Source organism: Cricetulus griseus, chromosome 2 (genome assembly GCF_003668045.3).
Source record: "Cricetulus griseus strain 17A/GY chromosome 2, alternate assembly CriGri-PICRH-1.0, whole genome shotgun sequence".
Taxonomy (NCBI): Eukaryota; Metazoa; Chordata; class Mammalia; order Rodentia; family Cricetidae; genus Cricetulus; species Cricetulus griseus.
In genome coordinates this window covers 301,338,214-301,346,132 of record NC_048595.1, presented here as the reverse complement: position 1 = coordinate 301,346,132, position 7,919 = coordinate 301,338,214, and positions in this window count along the sequence as shown.

Genomic DNA, 7,919 nt, shown 5'->3' with positions numbered 1-7,919 from the left:
TTGTATTTTGCATGGCAAAATAACACAGTGGATTTTATCCAATGTAATTTGGGAAATACTCAAACATTTGGCCTTAATTAAAAAGGCAGGATAGTACATCACAACTAGATTCCATTTGGGCAGGGTTTGTTTATCCTTCTCATCTTGAATTTGAGCCAAAAATCTTCAGTTTTGACTAATTCTTAAATGTTATTCCAAATTTGGGCAGAGCCTTTGGCCTATTTGGAGATGGATGCCACTTAATTCAACATTAAATCAGAGGACCATTGGTACTTGGAACTCAGTCTTTATGAACATGTAGAGGATGTGAGTGAATAGGGTGTATGTGCAGGCAGGGGTGTGCCTAAGGAGTTAACAGTTACATCCTGGAAGTGGAGGAAATCTTCTTGAGTTTCTGTTGACAAAAACATTCATATTTTGAAACCATACTTGAAATTTCCAGGCAACCTAGTTCTCTACCTTCCATTACAACCTCTAAGACAAATTGTCCTTCAAGGTACAGGATTGGGATAGTTCCTTAAGGAGTTGGTAAGTAGTTTTAAAGCCAGAATTGAGGGCAAGGCTAAATTGTGGGGGTATTTATGAGGAGAATGGAATGTGAGATTTTGGGGCATGCTGGAAGACACTGTTTTTCTGTACTTTATTTGTTTGGTTATTTGCTTTTTGAGCTAAGGTCTTGCTATGTAGCTCAGCTAGTCCTAGGTCTCTGAATCCCCTTGCCTTACATGTGTCACCACACCCAGTCAGGGTCTGTTCTCTAAGAAGGACAGGGACATTGCCTCTTGACTAAGGAGATACTTTGAAAGTCAAAAATGTCAGATGAATGATTTTCAAAATCAATCTTCGGAATTAGTGGTTGTGTCACATGTTTCGCCACAAGTGTAAACACGTGGGACAGAAAGTCCCCAGAATCTGGGTCCCTCAGTGCTCACCTGTCCTTCTGACAGCCATTTGCTACTGCTTTCCTATAGATTCTGACAGTCTATGCAATTATAAACAAGTAAGACTATTGGTTACTTTCCTCCTCTGCTTTATTATGAGACTGAATTTGTCCATTATATGTGCTATCTTTACCTTAACATTTTCACTATATTATACAAATGATATAGTGAAAATATAAATAATTAAACTGGCTTTGCTTCTAATTATTACTTAGTAATTGTACATATTTGTGGTATACATTATAGTATTTCAATAAGTGTATTTAATGTATACTGATTAAATCAAAACAATTAACATTTTGTTTCCATATCATTTCTTTATTTTTAACTTTTCAAGCTATATATTTTGGCTATCTTACCTTTTATTATTTAAAATTATTTATTATTGTCTCATTCTATACTGTTTTACTGATCTGTCATAATGATTTTAAACTATTTTTTTAGTGTTTATGATATTCCTCCTATGAGTAAACTTAAAAAGACTTCATTTTCCATTTATTCATACATATCTGTGGGGCAAATGTCTAGGAAAAGGGTGCATTCCATAGTAATTTTGAGAGCCATGCCACCTACATTCGTAAAGAATTATACAATTGTATATCACCATAGGAGCAAACAAAAGTGCCTGGGTTTTCAACAAAGTATATTGCCAAGCTTTTACACAAATATGTTTATGACAAATGATTTCTTCACCCTCCTTCCCTTCTACTCCTCTCTGTTTTCTCCCCTCTCTCTTTCCCTCTTCCTTCATCCTTTCCCTCATTCTCTGTCTCCTTGATTCATTTCAAATTTTTGGAACTATCTCAAACACATGGGAAAGTTACAAATATATGAAACCACACCCTGCTTGAGCCATTTATGAATAAATTGGCAAACCTGTTGTGTCTGTTCTCCTGAGTAGGTCATATTACATGTCTCACAGGAGATTTCTTATATAACTGCACAAAATCTCTGTGGTGGCTTAAATAAGAATGGTTCTCATAGGCTTGTCTTTGAGTGCTTAGGGAGTGGCATGAGGAGTGGTGGCCTGGTTGGAGTTAGATGTAGCCTTGTTGGAGGAGGTGTGTCACCAGGTGTGTGCTTTGAGGTTTCAAATGCTCATGCCAGGCTCCATATCTCTCTTTTCTTAATTCCTTCATATACAAATATAGAACTCTCAGCTTCTTCTCCATCACCATGTCTGCCAGCATACATCTGTGCTTCTTACCATGATGAAAATAGACTAAACCGCTGAAACTGTAAGCCAATTCCAAGTAAATTTTTTCCTTTATAAGAGTTACTATGGTCATGGTGTCTCTTCACGGCAATAGAAACCCTAATTAAGACAGAAGTTGGTGCCAAGGACTGGAAATTGCTGTGATAGGCCTGACTATGTTTCTTGGTGGATTATGGACTTTGGGAGTTTGGGTTAGGAAAGTAGTGGAATGCTTTAAGCTGGGTTTAATAGGCCCTAGTAGTAGGAGCATGGATGACAGTGGTGCTGAGGGTCATTTGAACTGTCAGGCTATGGATCAAGAATATCAGAGAAGAAGATTATCATTATGTGGCCTAGAGACTGGTCTTATGATAGTTTGGCTAAGGATGTGGCCAATTTCTGCCTTGTCCAAAAAAAAAAAATCTGCCTGAGGCTAAGTTGAAGAGTTATGCTTTGGCAGAGGAGATTTTCAGACAGGCTTGTATTGACTGTTCTATATGGTTATTAGTGGTCAGCTCTATAACGAAAAGAAGCAAGATGACCAAGGAAAAATACAAAATGTACAGTTTGATGAGAAAAGGGGTACCAGGGAGTGTAAACAGATTAAAGAAAAGCCTGATGCTAAGTGGAATAAAAGGAGTGGTAACCTCAGAGCAATACCTTAGCCATCTAAATTTCCAACTTGTGAAAGGGAATTAAAGAAAATCACTGGGATGGATGTGGTGGCACAAGGCTTTCATTCCTGCTTTCAAGAGACAGAGGCAGGAGGATCTCTGAGATCAAGGCCAGCATGGTCTATAGATCAAGTTTGAGGACAGCTAAGCTTAGTCACTGAAGGAAACCATTGAAAACAGAAAGCTGTTGAAAATGTATTTCAACTAGGGGACCATGTTCCAGCCCCAGCAAGCAGCAGAATTTGGCAGCTTCAGTCACATGGTTCTGGCTTTAGAGTCAAGGGTACAAGAAAGGGGTTGTGGAATCTCCTTCTACATCTAAGGAAAGCTGCAGAGACCAGGCATGTGTTAGGGGTGTCCTGGCATGAAGGCACAGAGAGGTCATTGTGTGAAGCTGTGAAAATGAAGCCTGGATTGCATTGGAGACTCCAAGATGTTGGAGATGCTAGTTGTTGTATCATAGCTGCCAAGAAAACTGAAGACTGGGTGTGGAACCAGCCCAAGAGAGAAAAGTATCCTGCAGTCAACAAAGCTGAAAGGAGTTGTATATCTGAAGAGCATCTTGACATCAGACATGGAGATGTAGAGTTTGGAGTTTGTTCAGCTGGTTTTTGGGCTTGTTTTGGTCCAGTATTTCTTCACTATGTTTCCTTTCCTCCCTTTTGGAATGGTAATGCATATGCTGTGCCATAATACGTTGGAAATATGTGACCTGCTTTTTGATTTTGATTTTATAGGGGATTATAGTTAGGAGATTCCTAATAGTCTCAGAAGATTGGACTTTTAAACAGAGTTGAGCCTGATAGATGCTGGGGATGATAGAAATTGGATTGAATGCATATCTGCATTATGATATGCCTAAAGGCCTATGAGAGCCAGGGAGTAGAATATGGTGGTTTGAATAAGAATGGCCTCTGGTATTCATATTTGAATACCAAATGGGGGGCATGAGGAGTAAGTGGTCTTGTTGGAGTAAGTGTGGCTTTGTTGGATGAAATGTGTCACTGGAAGTAGGCTTGGAGGCTTCAAATGCCTAAGCCAGGCCCAGTGTCTCTCTCTCTTCCTGCTGTCTTCTGCTGTGGGATAATGCTTCTGTACACTGTGAATATTTATTACTCTCATTTGTTAATAAAAAGGCTGGCTGGCCTATAGAAAGGCAGGATAAAGTTAGATGGAACAATTAAACTGAAGATACTGGGAAGGAGAAGAGCAGAGTCAGGAGTTGCCAGCTGGATGCAGAGGGAGCAGGAGATGAATGTGCCATGCTAATAAAGGTACTGCTATGTGGCAGAGTGTAAATAAGGAATATGGGTTAATTTAAAATGTAAGATCTAGTTAGTTAGTTATAAGCCTGAGCTATTGCGTGAGCATTTACAAGTAATATAAGTCTCTGTGTGGTGATTTTGAGGCAGCTCTCAGGTTGGGAAAACTCTGCCTACAGCCTTCAGATCCAGATGTGGAACTCTCAGCTCCTTCTCTAATATTATATTTGTGTGCATGCTGCAGGCCTCTCACCATGACAATAATGGACTAAACCCCAGCCCCAGTTAAATGTTTTCCTTTATAAGTGTTGCTATATTTATGGTGTCACTTCACAGCAATATAAACCCTAACTAAGAAAGCATCAGTGTCAGGGAATTAGCTTTGAACTCTGAAGCAACTGCTCCTAAGCCTCAGGTTCTGTTGACATTTTACTCGTTGATTCTAGTTTGTAGTAAAAGTCCCTAGCCCAGAATCGTGATGTGTCTGGTGTTGCGGTGAATCAAGCCAAGTCCAGTCTGAAATGATTCCTCTGCCTTCCTTTATGTTTGTGACTTTATTTATTTATTTTGGTTTTTTGAGACAGGGTTTCTCTGTATTGTTTTGAAGGCTGTTCTGGAACTCCTTCTGTATACTTTGCTGGCCTGGAACTGACAGAGATTCACCTGCCTCTGCCTCCCAAGTGCTTCGATTAAAGGCATGCACCACCACCTCCTGGCTTTGTTTGTCACTTTAATATTGCCTTGTAACTCAACCCAGATTGTCTCCTTGGCAGGGAATGCATAGAATTAATGCTGTTCTAGGGACAAACTACCAAGTATTCTGGTTTTGATTAATCTCATTGCTGACAGAGTCCATTCCACCCATCTGATTCAAAAGGTTCTCTACTGCAAGTTATTTTTTTTTTTTTTAGATTAATAATTGTTTTGGTAAGTTACTACTAAAAAGTCCTGTAAATATCTCTTTTGGTATTAAAAATTCATTTTATCAACTGTTTCCTTTAGTAATATCACCATAAACTCACAAGTCTCTGATAGGCTCAGTAGATCATGACTTGCTACTTACTCCCACTGCTTTGAAGTTCCAGTTGTCCCAGATTTGGTTAGTGGAACTCCTTCAAGCTGTCTCCTGTGCTCCTTGACTCACTTTCAACATTCTGTGAGAACATCCTTGTTTGGTCCAGGCTGTTTGTACTTTCCCTAACTTGGATCCTGAATTAGTTATTCTTTGAGGAATCTCTTTCCGTTGGCAGCAGCTTGCAGGACCCATGTTCTGAGCACCTTTGACTACTGGGAGTCTGCTCCTGGCCCTCTTGCTAAGCAGATGCATATTTGCATATGTGTCATTTGTTTCTATATAGTAAGTTATAAAGTAACACCTGGCTGCTCTTTAGATCTTACCCAGCATCACTGGACTAATTTTCCTGTTTTCTAGTTTCCTCTTCTGTGATGGTGGAAATTCTAGATTTTATATTATCTTTAAGATAGTTACTTATCTGATCAATTCCTCCTCTTGATCTGTTTCATGTAATTATCATAAAATACCCAGGGCTAGGTACTTTAAACAGGAAAGAGGTTAATTTAGTTCTTAGTTTTGGTGGCTGCTTATTTGGGCTCTTGTTACGGCTGATACAATAGGACCTCTGACCTCTCCAACTGTGGGTTCTTGGTTAGGTTTATAGTACTAGGCATGAGTTCTCTCCTATTGAGTGACTGTGCTTGCTGGTTTTATACCAACTTCACACAAATTAGAGTCATTGGAGAGGACAGAGCCTTAATTGATAAAAACATCTTCATAAGATTGGGCTGTGGGCAAGCCTATAGGGCATTTTCTTATTTAATAATTGATGGGGGAAGGTCCAGCCCATGGGGGGTAGGGCTGTCTCAGGGATAGTGGTCTTAGGTTTTATGAGAAAATGGGCTGAGCAAGCCATGGACAGCAAGCCAGTAAGCAGCACCCCTCCATGGCCTCTGTATCAGCTCCTGCCTCTAGGTTCCTGCCCTGTTTGAGTTCCTGTTCTGACTTCTTCAGTGATAGACTATGATGTGGAAATGTAAGCCAAATAAGCCTGTCCCTTCGCAACATTCTTTTAGGTATTGTGTTTCATCATAGCAATAGTAATACTGAGATAGGTCCCTTAAGTCCAATAAGACAGCTGTTGGTTCTCTCCAAGACCCCAGTGCAATCATTACACCATTGGACTTACATTGCTGGACCAGTGACTTTGGTTTACTGGATTTACAGCTGGATTGAACTGCTGATCATTATTCTTCACCAGTAGCTCTCCAGAATGAAATTTTATATTTACTGACACAATAACATTATTTTTAATAATCTATTTAATAAATGTTTCTTGAATTTGCTACATGATCTTGCTACTGTCCTGGACACTTAAAGTTCAGTGGTAGAAAAAGAGAGAGACAAATTGCTTCCCCTGATGGAATTTACATTTTTAATAGTGTAGTTGAGTAATGGGCATGTTCACCTAACTGTGTAGAATATAATTATAGGTAGTGAAGCACTATGTGCCTAAAGCACACTATAACTGGCAGGTCATGGAGTAGCAGCAATGGCTCATCAGATACCCCATCACAGTACAGGGAGAAATGTTTGCATATGTTTCCAAAGGGCCGGTATCTGGTGAGAAGCGTCTACCTGCAAGGTACAAGTCAGAGTATCTGGCACTGGCAGCCTGGATCAAAGATGTAAACTGGAGGAGGATGGCCTTCAGTCTTACAGTATAGACTCTTACTAACCTTAACTGTGGGGGCTGCTTTTGAAATTCAGGCGATACTGCCCTCTCAACTCCAGTTACAACAAAAACAGCAGATGTATGACCAAAGCTGATATTTAGTTTTTTTTTTCCTATTTCTAATCCTATGACATTGTTCTATCAAATTAAGGGATATTAATGCCATCTTGAAAAATTGAGGCTCTTCAAGTTTAATAAACTTGCCCTGTATATTGTAGATAGTATGATACTGAGAAGAAATGTTTCGATAAATATTTCTGTCAAAAGCTGCCTGAGCCCCACCGCCTCGTGTGTGCTTTACACCAGCCTCCTGCCCGAGTTAGGCCCAAATGAATACACAGAGTCTTGTATTAGGTTCAAAGCTGCTTGGCCAATGACTAGGACTTCTCATCTGTTAGCTCAGTCTTAAATATCATAAATCTATATATTTTATAAGACTTATCTTATCGGACGCCTTATTGGTGTCCCTCCTTGTCGGTGGATCACATTGTGCCGCTGGAGCAGGAGCGGAGGGGAAAAGAGAGGGCCCTTCCTATTTCTTTTTCGCTTAAATGTGAGTCTTCTTGCTATGTCACTTCCTGCCCGGATCAGCACTTCTCTACTACATTTCCCAGAATCCTCTTTGACTCCTAGTTCCATCTAACTTGCTGTCTCATTGGCCAAACAGTATTTTATTCAATGATGAATAAGATAAACATACACAGTAATACATTCCCCATCAAAGAAACATAATTTTAAGATTACATTTCTCTCTTTCTCTCTCTCTCTCTCTCTCTCTCTCTCTCTCTCTCTCTCTCTCTCTCTGTGTGTGTGTGTGTGTGTATGTTGTGTTGCATGTCTTCCGTGATGCCTCATCCCACTATGTGGGTCCCAGGGATTGAACTAAGGTCATTTAATCTTGGCAGCTGGTCCCTTAACTTAATCGGTCACCTTGCCAACTCAAGCAAAAATCAGCTGTTTCTAATGCTCAGGTCTTCCTACTGTTGCCAATTCCTAGATTTCATGGCAATATTTTGGGGAAGTGCCCAGAGGAAACCCCACTACAAGGGAAACTATAGCCTCAGATGAGAAAGCCTTCTATTGCTGAAAAAATTATT